We start from the raw sequence: 15,756 nt of genomic DNA, 5'->3' as shown, positions 1-15,756 counted from the left end.
ATTAACAAAGCTTAATAGAGGCGGATTAAAGCTTAATGCTAATTTAAGAATCAATCGTTAGGAAGAGATTCTAACTTTAGGTTATTAGGTTTAGGAATTCAGTTAAGAATTCATCCACGGGTAGCATAATTAGACTCACCAATCCTTTATCTTTTGTTTGATTGCCAACTAGTTTAGGTTCCCTTTGGGTTTGCTTTCTTGTCTTGGTTATTTTAGTTATCAATTAGTCCTGTATCTCTCTTAGAACTTAGCTTGTAGCTATTAGTTAGTTTAGAAATTATTCATCACTCATTTTAGGTTAATATAACAAAGAATAAAGGAGTAACTTTGGGTTTCACTTTCCCGAGGAATGCGGCCTTGATACTTGCCATTAGTGCTAGACTGCATCGATAGGTACACTGCCTTAGATTGTATCTAACACAAGTATCAAGTTTTTGGCGCTGTTGCCGGGGATTGTTTGAAAACTAGAGTGAAATTTGCTATTTGTTAATTTAGCCATTTTTTTAATTTTATTTTATGGTTTTTATTATTATTTATTTATTTATTTTCTTTTATTTATACATATTTATTTAGTTAATTTTATGATTCGGGTAGTGGATGATAAGGAGGTTCAGTGCTAAACTCTTTGTATGACACATTGGAAAATGGGATTAGGAACCAATAGAGTGCTAAAAATTGGGATACCCGTGCATCTTTAGAAGCTCGAGTGGAATCGTTTTGCAGGGCTACCGATCAACTCTCTACTCCTATCCTTTCATCTCAAGTTTTTTGTGATTTTTATTATGGTTTACATTTGACTAATGATTGTCCATTATATAATGATGTTGCTCATTGTTCTTATAACTATGAACAGGTGAATTATATGGAAAGTTGGCCAAATGACTTGTATGGAAGCACCTACAATCAAGAGTTGAGCATTCATTCACCTTTTGGATGGAGTTTAGATGGCCAAGAACCACCAGAATTTCAGCAGCCTAATCTTGCACCATCAACTCAAGGTGAAGAGTTAGTGTCAGAGGAGCTGATGATGAGGTTTATTGCAAGTCTTGAGGACAGATTCCAACAAACAGAGAGGATACTTAAAGATCAACAAGCCTCGATTAACAACATAGAGCATCAAGTAGGCTTAATCTTCAAGTTACTAGCTGAAGAGCAATTGGGAACTCCATCAAACGCTACTGAATCCGAGGAACACTTGAGCACCGTCACTTTGTGTTCAGGAGAGAATTTTTCTAGGTTATCTATTATCTTTGATGATGATGCTTCTATGCAGGACGACTCTTTGAACATGGAAATAGAACCAGAAAAGGGAGAGGCAAACATGATCCCTCTAAAAGACTACCAATAGGAACGTACTGTTGATGATGCTGAGTTGTAGTTAGAGGAATTTTTGGTGGATTTTCCACAAGTCCCTTCGATGATAGAAGATGAGCACGAGTTATCCAATGAGGAAGTCTTGGAGGAGCTCGAGTTTCTTCTAGCAAGTGAACCAAGCCAAGGACTAGAGAAAACCATTGACGTTCCTGAAGAAATTGCCTAACCGTCGATCCTTCCAATTGGTGAAACTTCAGCTTTCAAATTGGAAGACCCCCTAGAGCATCATGACTATGAGCAATTATACGAGGAGCGAGTTTTGCCCAGCATATTGGGAGCTTGCTTGATTGTCGGGAAGAGGAAATTGACGATTATCCCTCTAAGCGGATACTTGAATCCATTTGTTTGGAAGAAGGATGGATGGTCGTCGATCACGCCCGTTTGCTTTTCACCATGAGTCCAGATAAGAAGACTCATCACATAAAAAAGAAACGCTTTTGGGAGGCACCCCAATTTTTATCTTTAATCTCTAATATTTTAACCCTTTGTTTTGAAACATTTTATTAGTTTTAGTTTTCATATTTTATTTAATTTTTGTTTCAGTTCGATTTTAAGTCTTTATTTTATTATTTGTAGCCACTCCTCTACCACAAACTAGCCAACGCCCTGATATACCTGCTGATGCACCTCCTTTCACTCTGGAGCCATAGTCGAGGCAGTATTAGTTTTTTTTCTTTTTTTATTTCTTATATTTTGTACACTGGGGACAGTGTGTCCTTCAAGTGTGGGGTGGGTGATATTTATCCCATCTTAGTTATTTATTTATTCTTTGTGCAATTTTTTGTAAAATTTTAAAAAATTTTCACTTTGTTTCGATGCTCTTACTGTTGACTTGATTTTGAAATCCTGTTTATGTCCATGTGATCGGGTAAAACCGATAGTGTTGAGTCTTGCGAAAGAATGTAAGATAATTAGTTTGAGTTTTGTACTAAGTTGCTTTGGTTTATTTAATTTTGTTTTGATGATTTTTGTTTGGAACCTACTCAAAAGCACACTTGTGAGAAATTGAGCCTAAAGTGTAAGCATACACTTTATATGCTTGTATTTATTTGTTGTTGAGAGTGCCAATTACTATCTTTACTTTTAGAACTTGCTCGGTAATACTTATGAGAGCCACAAGGAGAGTTTAACACTTTGGTATGATAGAGGCACTTAGGTCTTTCATTCTAGCCAAATAGCCTTCATTCGTTTATTAATTCTATAGATATCCCCCTCTTTCACCACTTCTTTTTGTCATATTTCATTGCCACTTAGTTTTATTCTGCTTTAGGTTATGATTCCGCACATGAGTTATTTTTATTAGGAATTTTTGTTTTGGGAATAGTGTGGAATCTTATAGCAGCTTTCTTCAATCCAAAAGAAATTCACTCTATTATGTGAATGTTCTTCCCTTATGAAAAAAAAGAAAATAAAGAAAATAAATAAATAGAAGAATAAGAGGGAAAGGTGATGAAAAGAAAGAAAGTAAGTGAGCTAAACATTTTGACTTGATTCCTATTTCCTACCTTGGACTACTATCCATTGTTTACCCCTTGTGATCATTGTGGCTTGTGTGCAGGTCATGTATTTTATTGCAGAACACCATACGTTCAACTCTGATCAAATTTACCTCCCCCTACCTAATCCCCATTACAACCCTTATAAAGACCTCTTGACATAGTTGTTGACTCTCCATAAGTGGTAGGAGTGGGATTTAAGAGCAAGCATATAGTAAGTAAGGTAGTAATTGATGAATTGAGCGATTAAACACTACCCTTTAAACACTTTAAGTGATTTAGAGTGAATCAAGTGAGGAGTTGGTTCTAAATAATTTTGTTGAGATGGTATATTGCGAATTATTGGCATCTTGGTTGTGATACTTGAATTGATTGCATCGTTTCTTTTGTTTGACTTATGCTTGTTAAGGATATGTGCAGGAGCTCTTTAGCTTGTCTGTCAGTTTAAGTGTTGTTCCTTAGTGGTTTATTTTCCTTATTTTACTTTTGATTGCCTGAGGACAAGCAATGAGCTAAGTGTGGGGTTATTTGATGTGCGTAAACATCTAAATGGAATTTTTATGATTGATTTTATGGACATTTGGATGTGAATTGGTCCCAACACTCACCCTATGCATCTGTTTGTGTGCAATAGGTCCAAAAGAAGTCAAAGAATGATAAAGGGAAGAATTCGAGCATAATTGGACGCCGAAGCTGCCGAAACAAGTTAAATATGCGGATGAGGAAGCTAAACATGGTCGTGTTGATTGCAACATTGGCCGTGTTCCCAACACAGGCACCAACACAGCCATGTTGGGTGCATCAAACATCATAGAAAAAGAAGTTCTTAAGGAGCATGACCATAGAGTGTAACACGGGCATAAACACCATCCCGTGTTGGGAACGCGGGCATAAACACGGCCATGTTGGCAGGCGACAGGGGGAATTAATTAAAAGAAATAAGAGAGGAAAGAAAGAAAAAGAGAGCGGGGGAGAATGTCCCAAACCCTAATATTTCTCTCTCTAAGAGTTTTTTGAGCTGGAACCAAGGGAAAAGGAGACTTGGATCAAGGTTCCAATCTGATTCCCTTCAAAGATTGAAGATTGGGCGAGGTTCGTTGATTGGTTTTCAAATTGAGCAAGAGGAACAAGAATCGATTCAATTCGAGCAAGAGGAATTGGGGCTATTTACTCTTATCCAATGGTGTAATCGGGTTTCTTTACCTTTACTCTTTGTTATAATTGTATTCTTGTGGATTTTTATAATGAACATGATTAGCTAGATTGATTAAATCCATTGGGATTTCTTTACTGTGTTGGCTTAGTATTATATTATTGGATTGTTTGGGTTAGTTTTGTATTCTTCTTGCTTTCAGTATTAATAAGATAATGCATTATTCATGAGACGTTGTGAATTGTGTGTTTAGATTGCTATTGAGAAGTCCATTTGGCAATTAGAATTTTGAATAGCAAGAACTGGTTAATAATCACTTAGAGATAAGGATAATTAACTAGCCGGATTAAGAATTAACAAAGATTAATAGAGGTGGATTAAAGCTTAATGCTAATTTAAGAATCAATCATTAGGAAGAAATTGTTGTTATTGTAATGATTGTCTCTTTGGTGCAAGAATTACTATTTTGGTGAAAGTTTTGATCAATTTTCATGCAGGTACTATGTCTGAGCAGCGTGAGAGACCTTGGAAGGTAGGTGTCTCCAAGAGAAGGCATTTAGACCATCCTGACTAGCCTCAATCACCTGCACCTGCACCGCCTCCACCACGAGCACCTGCACCTCGTCCACTTGCCTCTAGAGCTCCAGCTTAAGTTCCAGCTCCCGTATGATATATACTTTTATAGTTTCAGAGCCCCACTCACGAGGCTCGTTACCAGCTGCTGCAGTACAGGCAGTTAGGCTGTGGGAGATGCATCGACTAGCAGGCATTGGAGACAATTGGCCTAGCTACTAAGGTTCAGAGTTACTTTAAACTCCACCTTTTGAGGCCTTCTTCGGTGTTGTGGAGCTCACTTATAGGGAGCTCATACTTGAGTTTGCTTCCACTTTCTTTCTTCAGACGCAGATCAGGGACTGGTCTCAGCCAGAGGCCATTTCGTTTCAGTTAGGGGGGCAGACTTGCATGATGAGTATTCCCTAGTTTGGTGTTGCACCTGACCTCTATGACCAGGCAACCATTGGGTCAGATGATTTCAGAGGTTCATTATATAACCCGAAAGTTTCTTTTGATAACGCCTAGGAGACTATCTCAGAGGGGGACGAGCCTTACTACCCGAGCAAGTTCAAGGTGTCCAGCCTCTCTGATAGTCTGCGATATCTTCATTGCCTGCTCGCATATACATTGACAAGGCGAGGGGATAGTTTTGGAGTGGTCACCCAGCCTGACGTATTCTCTATGGGCCCTATATCAGAGGAGGAGGGTGAACATGGGGTATGTGTTAGCCAAGAAGTGCAAGACTGTTACTAGGGACCCAAAGAAGACTTTTATCTGTTTCGGACCCTATGTGACCAAGGTTGCTAGGATGATGGAGCTACTAGATAGAGCTCTGCGAGATGAGTTGACGCTTGTTAGCAAGATGCCCCCTGCTGGCCTCTCTACTATGCAGTAGATGAGGATGATCACCCGAAGGATAGAGCCCTTGGGGCCAGAGGACAGACTTATTTGGTTGATAGCCCGGGCAACTCGGGAGGAGCAGGGGGAGCACCTTAGACCTGCAGATATTCTTAGCTCCTCCCGACCTTCATCCTCATCAGCTCCTCGACCATCTAGTGTGTAGATTGATGAGTTGACTGTGAGATTTGATCGGATCACCGACATGCAGCAATAGCACACAGACATGTTTGATAGGTTCGAGCAGGAGATTAGAGCGTAGTTCTAGCATTCTGATGCTATGCAAAGGCAGATTCTAGATTTGCTACAGAGGCAATTGGCCCAGGGGGACATGATAAACGCAGCCTTACAGCAGAATAGGATGGATGATTTTGACTTTGTTAACTTTGACGAGTATTCTCCACCTCCAGCAGTTGATGATGCACCTCCTCCAGCAGCACCACCTCTACCACTGCCACCAGCCGAGTAGGATGAGTAGGGCAGTATCTCTTCGTATTTATCTCTTTTCCATTTTGTATTTATTATGTTGCTTCCCAAATCCTTTATAGATTGCGGACAGTGTGTCCTTCAAGTGTGGGGTGGGTAAGCCATTGTTTTGGCTTTTCTTTTTCTTATGTTTTCCGATTGTTATGTATTGTATTATTGATGATGTATATATTTAGGACATTTAGGATGTTTATTAGCTTTTTGTTTATCTTTGAAAGCTTGATGGTTACGATTATGAGCATGAGATTTTTCCTTGTTGTTTGTTGCTTTAGGAGAAATATTGAGCAATTTTTAGTTTATCATAGTGGCTGGGTTAAACTAGTGTTACTTGACCATTCCTGAAGTTAGCGAATTTGAATTTGATTAGTTATTGTGTTTTGTGTATGAATTGGTTAAATGATGATTTGATTGATGGTATTTGGATACCTTATGCAAATGTACACACTTGAATTGTGAGTTCTTGAACTTAATTGAGCATACATCATAAATGCTCCTATTTTTTCTTGTTTAAGTGTGCATTGTATTCTTCTTATTTCTAGAACTTGCTCGGTAATGCTTGTTGAAGTCACATGAACAATCAAATGTTATGAAATGATAAGGGCACTTAGGATTCACCATTGTAGCCAAAAGCTAACCTGTGAATACTTTCTATTAGTTAGCCAAGTTTAAGCTTATCCACTTTCTTCATTCTTACCATTTTGCTTTATCATCACACTTTGTTAAGCCTTTCATTTAACAATCTCCACCCTATTTTTGGAATTTTTGCAATGTGGTCATTGAGTTGTTGGATAAAATCCTAGTTTTATTTGTACTTTAAATTCACTAATCCTTTACAAATTTGGTTTAGATGCTCCCTTCAATCCAAAGTAATTCTATTCTATTGTTTCTTCTTCAAAAAAAGAAAAACGAACAAAACAAACAGTTCTTTATTGAGTGTTCATTCATTTTTCACTTTTTTAGCATCTTGTTTTAGTCCTTTTTTAGCTGAATTGTGGGTAAAGGCATTACAAAAGTCCAAAAATTATTTACACCTCACTTCCAAATTTGCATACCTAAACCTAAGCCCCATTACAACCGTTATGAAGACCCTTTGATTGTGATATTTGATTATTTGCTGATGTGCATCATTTTATACATGTTTATATGCCCAATTACTTATATTTTTGTGCATAGTTATCTTGTTTTATGCCAGAATCACCTGTATTTTGCTTCCTTTCATGTTTCAGGTGATTATCGATGAACATTATCAGTAATCGAGGGAAATACGCACAATTGCGAACCATAATCCATCAAAATTGAGCAAGGACTAGCATTCCAAGGTTGCGCACAACTTGGACTCTAGCCATGCTAAACCATCAACACTTGAACCTCAAGAGTACTATTTTAGTATGGTTTCTGAGGCCAACAAGGCCTCCACCACGGCCCGTGGTGGCTCAGCACCAGCGAGTGTTCGACTTTCTGACTGGATTTCACACATACATGCATAAGCCATCCTTTTCCAGACTTTAATATTCGACTTAAGGAGACTATTTCATCTATTGAAGAAAGGTTTACATTGGTTTTAACATCAAATTGAAGATCAAGAGTAGATTTGGAGGCATTCAAGAGGCAATTTATGGTTCATCATTCAGAATTGGGAATTTAAGGTTTTTCATCCAACTTGAAGAAGAAGGGTGTACATGCTTTCAATTTACTTTTCTGAATTTGTTCTTTACTTCGTGTTGCTTATTAGTATGAGTAACTAGAATTGAAGTGGAGGCGCGAATAGAGTTTGAAGCCCCTGTGAATAGACCAGCAGGGATGGGAGACAACAACCGGGCTACGGATGAAGCCAGGACAATGTACGAGTTTGCTAGACCTTCTCTTGAGGGGACACAGATGAGTATATTGCGACCACCTGTGTCGGCCAACAACTTTAAAATAAAGCCAAACATGATATAGATGGTCCAAAATAGTTTATAATTTGGGGGACTGCCAAGTGAGGACTTAAACGCTCACACCGCTAACTTCTTAGAGATCTGCGACACCTTCAAGATAAATGGAACAATTGATGATGCCATTCGGTTGAGGTTATTTCCTTTTCCTTTTTCTCTGAGGGACCGAGCGAAAAGATGGTTACAGTCACTCCCAACCAATAGTATTACGACAAGGAGATCGTTGGATAATTTTTTTTATATTAGTACTTTCGTCATACTAAAACTGCTAAATTGAGAAATGATATATCTTCTTTTGTGCAGTTCAATGACGAGAGCATGTACGATGCTTGGGAGAGGTACAAAGATTTGCTCTGGTGTTCCCCGCACCACGGACTACCAGTATGGATTCAGGTCTAGACCTTCTAGTAGACGCTGCAGTAGGTGGGGCCCTAAACAGTAAGACGGTGGAGCAAGCACAAAATTTGATAAAGGAGATGGCCATGAACAACTACTAGTGGCAATCCTCTAGGAGTCGGCCAGTCAAGCAGGGAGTGGTCAATCAGTTAGATTCTACAGCAGCCTTGGCAACTCAGGTGGAGCTATTTGCTAAGAAGATCGACCAGCTCCAGATGCCCATCCATGTAGCTCAGAGCAGCTATGATTTTTGCAGTGGCCTACATTTCAGTGCGAACTGTAATATGGGAGGTTTGTTTGCTAGTACTTCTATTCCTTCTTCCTCTTCTGGTTTATCCACTAACCTTGAGCAGGTAGATTATATGGGTAATGGCCCGAGGCAGCAAGAGAACCCGCACAACAACACTTACAGCCCAAGGTGGCGTAATCATTCGAACTTCGGTTGGAGAAACAACAACGCCCATGGTCCATCAGGCTTTTAGAGACTGCATCAGTAGCAACCATAGTAGCAGCAGCAGGCTGGACCATCACAACTTCCTCCACCACCCGAGAAGAAATGTAAGTTAGAGGAGCTGATGATGAAGTTTGTCACGTTTATTGAGACGAGGTTCTGGCAGACCGATAGTGCTTTTAGAAATCAGCAGGCGTCCATTCAGAACTTGGAGAGTTAGATTGGGCAGATTTCTAAGATGTTGTCTGAGAGGCAACAAGGAGCGCTCCCCAGCACTACAGAGCCCAACCCGAGGGAGCATGTGAATGCAATCATGTTGCGGTCAGGTAAATTTATTCCTGATCCTTCTTCTATTTCTAACACTAATGATGATGTGCAGGTAGATTCAAGCAAGAAAGTTGAAGCTACCAAGGCAAAGGAACTAGAGAAGGAAGAGGCAAAGGAGGTTCCATTGAGGAAATACCAGCCCAAAATCCCGTACCCTGCTAGATTAAAGCAGGCGCAAGTCGAGCAGCAGTTTGGTAAATTCCTAGACATTTTTAAACAACTGCATATAAATTTACCTTTTGTTGAAGTTATTTTGCAGATGCCTCGATATGCAAAGTTCTTAAAGGAGATTAGCAAGAAGAGGAAGTTTGAGGACTCGGCATGCGTGACGTTAAACGAGGAATGTTCGGCAATTTTCTAGACAAGCTACCGGAAAAGCAACATGATCGAGGGAGTTTTACTATTCCTTATATTATAGGCAACTTATCTACCAATGATGCCTCAGTTGATTTAGGGGTTGGAATTAATGTAATACCGTACAGCCTGTTTGTAAAATTAGGGCTGGGAGAGACCAAACCCACTAGGTTGAGTATACAATTAGCTGAAAGATCTATTAAGTATCCTATGGGTATTGTAGAGGATGTGCTAGTAAAAGTAAATAAATTTATATTTCCTGTCAATTTTGTGATCTTAGACATGGACAGTGAGAGTAGTGTACCCTTAATTCTAGGAAGACCTTTTCTTGCAACATCTAGGGCAATGATTGATATTTGTGATGGAAAGTTGAAACTTAGGATAGGGGATGAGACTGTCACCTTTGACTTGCATAATCCCATAAGCGAGTCTCTAGATTATAATAATGTTGTGTATGCTGTTAATGTAATTGGCGATGATATTGAGACACATTTGCAGGAAGTGTTAGTTGAAGACCCTCTACATGTCACTTTGCCAAGAGGAGAAAAGCATGAGCTGTCAAATGAGGAAGTGTTGGAGTAACTTGAATTTATGTTAGCAAATGAGCCAAACGGAAATACTGATGAGTTTACCATGATTGACAGGATAGGTTTGCAGAAGTTGAGGCCATCACTTGAGGAATCACTGGTTGTCGGTTGGAAAGAGCTTCCATATCGTCTTGACTATGCCCATATGGATGAGGATAACAGGCTGCCTGTCATTCCAGCAACAGACTTAACAACCGAGGTGAGGAAAAGGACATTGCCCACTCGAAGGAAGTACCAAAAAGCGGCTGCTTGGAGGACTGCTGATATTCTAAGGACCCATAATCGCAGCAGATAATCGCAGCAGATGTCAAACCGAAATGAAATGGCCTCTGGTTGAAACCAGTCCCTGATCTGCGTTTGAAGGAAGAAAGTGTAGGCGAACTCAATTGTGAGTTCTCTATAAGTGGGCTCTACAATGCTGAAAAAGGCCTCAAAAGGTGGAGTCTGAAGTACCTCTCGAATCTCAGCAGCTAGGCCAACTGTCTCTAATGTCTGCAGTCTATACATCTCCTACAGCCTAACTATCTATACAGTAGCTGCTGGTAACGAGCCTCGTGAGTGGGGCTCTGAAACTGTAAAAGTCTATGTCGTGCAGGAGCCAGAGATTGATGACAATAAGAAACAATACAAAAAATTATAGAATTTAAGAAAATTGACGAATTTAACGAAATACGAAGATTAACAAGGAGATTGATGAAAATAAGAAACAACTAACTAAAGAAATTCAAGAAAAGAGTAGAATCATATACCAAAATGGAGTATTAAAAAAAGTTAAGGGAAGAAGCTTACTTGATTTGCCGGAAACCACTTGAAAATTGAAGGAAAATAGGGAGAGGATATCAGCCTATATGAGCGAAAAGAGAAAAGAGTGAAAATTTTTGAACCTGTGATATGACGCGGCTTATATAGGCGCTGATTTCAACATGCCCGTGTTCCAGGCTGTGCTAGCTCACACAGTTTGGTTTTAGGCCGTGATGATCAGCACGTGCAGTCTTACACCACGTGTAAGTTAGAGAAACTGTACTGAATTTTTTCTTTGTTAGCACGGTGTGGGTGCCCTCAACACGGGCGTGTTATGTGACACGGACATGTTCACAGCCCGTGTCACTCTCAGAAAACGTGTTGAAGTCTAATTTTTCTCTCAACATAGTTTGGTTGCTCATAACACACCTGTGTTGATAAGCACGGGTGTGCTCACGGGGCATGCTGAAATGCCAAGACCGAGTCGAAACCTAAAATTCATTTCTAGCACTTTTCACATGCAGTTTTCTGTAATTTCCAATAGTCAAACATCCAAGTTACCTTCCACATATCTCAGAACATACAAATGGCATATAAAACTCAACAATTAAATGAAAATGAAGACTACAACTAAGAAAATGTTCTAAAATCAATGATCAAAATGTCAAAAATATAAAATATAAGTTAGGGTGCCCCCCAAAAGTGCTTCTTTTTTTATGTCGAGTCATTTAGCTGGATTCATAACGCTTGAGCTACTCTTATTGATACAATACAAGGTTGACTCGCTTCTCGAGTTCCAATGAATCACCATAATAATGCTTCAACCTATGCCCATTGACCTTGAAGTTTCCCTTCTCTGGATGGATGGCGAATGGTCTTGACCAATGGCTCTCTAGCTTCCCATGAAAGAGTCGAAGTCGTGAGTCATACAATAACACACTATCCCCAACTTGGAACTCCTTGGTGCTCCTTAGCCTCTTGTCATGCCACTTCTTGGTATGCTTGATGTAGTTCCACCATTGACATTGACGGAGGCACAAGAGGAAGCTATGTTGAGCGTTTACTCAAACGGACCTATCATGAGGGCTCGAGCCAAAGCTATTACCCAAGCCACTTCGAGCATTGTCGCTAAGGCCTTTGCAAGGAATGGAGCATCCTTAATTTCCACACCCACCTTCAAGATTTTATCATTGTCTACTTGGCGTGAAGAGACTTCCTAAAACTTAAAGTTTCATCTTTGGGTTTATATTGCTATTTGTTTTTATTTTTATTTGCTTGTATTTATTTACCTTGTTTTCCTTTATTAGAAATCTAGGTTTAGGGTTCCCAAATATATATGGGATATTAGTTTTGTTGGAACACACGTTGAATTTAAAAACAAGGGATTTGAGAGAGTTTTGGACTCCTCCCTTGTCTTCGACGCCGCCTCACTTTAATCTTCATTTGTGCCGATCCTAAAACCAAACAATTTCATTGCTTTAATCTTCATGCTTGTTGGAGTTTATATCCATCATCATTAATTGCTTTTGTCCCATTTCCCTTTACAAAGTGATTGATCTTTAAATTGCTGAATTGAAAACAAAAATGGGGATCGGGTTATCAAATTAATGGAATTTGATTACCTTTCTTCCGACGTCATCTTTGGTACATCTTCTTCCTATTTATGATAGTCCACTATCATCTACAAATTAAGTGGGATTGTGTCCACTGCATCTACGACAACAATCTTCAATTTATGAATTGTGAGTTAGTGGGGCTGTCCCCATTTTCATCCTTAATTTAATGGAGGCCGTAGGCCTCACATCTACCAACGTCCTTGGCTAATTATGTGGGATTGTGTCCACTTCTTCTACGGCAACATTCTTCAATTTCTGAATTGAGAATTAGAGGGGTTGTCCCTAATTTCATTCTTAATTTAGTGGAAGCCGTAGGCCTCACATCTACCGACGCTCTTGTTTTTTTTTTATCTTTAATTGAGTTTGATATTCATCAGCAAAAAATTAAGGAATTGAGCTGCCTCCTTTCCAAGGCCGAGAACATGACTTCCTTCCCTACTTTTCAAGGCTGCCGTAGGCGTTAACAAGGGAAGCTTCGGCACACGTCCTATCTAGATATGATTCAAGCAAGCCTTTCAAGAGGGTAACGCATCAATGCTCCTTGTAGATTGAGAAGTTGCCACATGCTTGGCTACGCCACTCATCCAACTCGTTAAACTACCACCGTCTATGTTTATCTGCATCAACAATATCAAAATTGCAAGTTTTCAAAGCCCACAATGCTTTATGCTCAAGTTCAACAGGCAAATGGCACGCTATCCCATAAACTAGCCTATATGGTGTGAAACCAGTTGAAGTACGATAAGCTGTCCTAAATGTCCACAAGGCATCATCTAGCATCTCTGCCCAATCCTTCCTACTCACTCCAACAATTTTCTCTAAACTCTGTTTCAAACCCCTATTAATAACCTCCACTTGCCCACTGGTTTGTGGGTGATAGGGTGTAGAAAACCTATGTGATACACCATAGGGTTTAATCACCTTTTCTAACTAGGCATTACAAAAATGAGTCCCCCTGTCACTAATAAGAGCCATAGGTGTCGCGAACCTAGCAAACAGTCTTTTGAGGAAACTCGTAACTACCCTAGCATCATCAGTTAGAAAAGCTTGCGCTTCAGGCCACTTAGAAAAGTACTCAATGGCAACCAAGATGTATTTATTACCATAGGAAGAAGGAAAGGATCCCTTAAAGTCAATGCCCTAAACATCGAAAATCTCAATAGCTTGAATGGTCGTTTAGGGCATCTCATCACGAGTAGATATGTTACTTAATCTTTGGCATGCATCACAAACCTGAACAAATGCTCTAACATCCCTAAAGATCATCGGCCAGTCGAATCTAGAGTTTAGCACCTTCTTAGCTGTGTGATTTACAACTTGATGATCTTTCGTTGGTCCTTCATGGTAATGCCTCAAAATCTGGAGGATCTCCTCCCTAGGTACACATCATCGAATAACCTTATCTATACAAACTCTAAACAAGAAAGGGTCCTGCCAAATGTAGTATTTCAATTCAGAATATAATTTCTTCTTTTGCTGAAATGTCATATCCTTCGGAAGGACTTTAGCAACTAGATAGTTTGCAAAATCAGAAAACCAAAGGATATCATCATTAACCTGAACTAAGAATAAGAACTCATCGGGAAAATTATCATCAATCGTCCTCTCATCAAGTGCCTCCAAAGTTGGGTTCTCTAGCCTAGAAAGGTGTTTTGCTGCTAAGTTCTCAGCACCTTTCTTATCCTTGATGTCAATAACGAACTCCTGCAATAATAAAATCTAATGAATGAGTCTAGGCTTTTTATCATTTTTACTAAACAAGTACCTGAGTGCGGAATGGTCCATGTAGACCAATGTCTTTGATAGTACTAAATAAGATCCACTTATAGCTACGTCTACCATCTACTTAGTAGCCAAATCCAAACCATTATAAAAAGTTTGTACCTACAACCAAATTGGTAGTCCATGGTGTGGGCAGGATCGCAATAGGTCCTTATACCTTTCCCACGTGTCGTACATCGACTTATCGTCAAACTACACAAAAGAAGATATGTCATTTCTAAGTTTAGCAGTTTTAGAGGGAGGAAAGTACGTAAACATAAATTTTTTTGCCAAAGAATCCCAAGTAGTGATAGTGTTTGGAGGTAGTGACTGTAGTCATCACTTTGCTCTATCTCCCTAAGAAAATGGAAACAAGCGGAGATGAATTGCATCGTCAGTTGTCCCATTAATCTTGAAGGTATCATAAATCTCCAAGAAACTCGCTATATGCGCAGTAGGATCCTCATCTGGCAAGCCTCCAAACTGAACCATTTGCTGCACCATCTGAATCACATTAGGCTTTATTTTAAAATTATTGGCGGAGACAGCTGGTCTTGTAATGCGTGTTCATGTCCCCTCCAGTGATGGTTTCACAAAATGATACATCGTCTGGTTATTCTCATTATCGTCATTGGCATCTGCCATCTCTACTGTACCATCTTCTGGTTCACTCTCATCTACGGCCTTCCCAACCTGAATCTCTTCCTCCTCTACATTAAACCGTTTCCTCAACTGCTTGAGAGATCACTCTAGTTCTGGTAGAGGGCCTACTAGATCAGGATTGCACCTCTTGGTCATCCAATACTTGAAACAATGAATAACTAACAACACAAATGAATAAGAGAATAAAATCAAACAAAAAAATAAAGAACAAATAATAAATAGCTAAATTAACAAGAACACACAGTTCAAAATATTTCTTAAAACAGCTCACCGGCAACAGCGCCAAAAACTTGATGATGGCTAAACACGACTAGCAATCTACAAGCAAATACACCTATCGAATGTAATCTAGCTATAGCAAGTATCAATGTCGTATCCCACGGGAACTGAGAAGCTATTGCTACTACGCTATTCCTATTATCTAATCGATCAAAAATCGATGGTCGAAACTGTCTGTGATTTTCTCCGAACGATCGGAGACCGGATCAAGGAATTAGATGCTAGAATCATCTTTTGTGTGTTATTTCGAGTCCGTAGGCGCGCTCGGATTGTCGATCGGACTCTGGCGGCTGAAGGCGAGTCGGCCAATTTATCAAGCGTCTCGATAATTCTTTAGCCGTTGATTTTTAGAGGTTGTTAACTAAAAATTATTTGATTAATGGTAGTGTTGCATACTAGAAAAATTATGTGTGAATTGATTGTCAAAATAATAGTGTGTCGGACCATCTGCCAATAATTATGATATGTGATGTGTTGTGGAGTCGGAAAAATAATAATGTAGTTTTGGTGGCCCTACTCCCATTAATTAATTGATGAATATTAGAAGTGTTTCTGGCAGGTCCTAGACCCGTTATACAAGGGGTAAACGTTTGTATTTTAAGGGGAGGTTCTGCCGGATTTTCTATAGAATTTATCCGAGTCGAAATTCTTAGACAATCAGTTCTAGGAATCTAGGCCTAGGGTTA

General features: G+C 39.4%; 1 non-coding gene across 1 annotated transcript; it reads right to left on the bottom strand.

The window, feature by feature from the left end:
- Positions 1-8,165: 8,165 nt before the first annotated feature.
- On the bottom strand, positions 8,166-8,272 carry LOC112534619. Its single transcript, XR_003078895.1, has one exon. It is a non-coding gene; the product is annotated as a small nucleolar RNA R71 (small nucleolar RNA).
- Positions 8,273-15,756: the final 7,484 nt, after the last annotated feature.

Source organism: Ricinus communis, chromosome 2 (genome assembly GCF_019578655.1).
Source record: "Ricinus communis isolate WT05 ecotype wild-type chromosome 2, ASM1957865v1, whole genome shotgun sequence".
NCBI lineage: Eukaryota > Viridiplantae > Streptophyta > Magnoliopsida > Malpighiales > Euphorbiaceae > Ricinus > Ricinus communis.
Note: the sequence above shows the minus strand (reverse complement) of the source record. Positions and strands in the feature narration are given on the sequence as shown.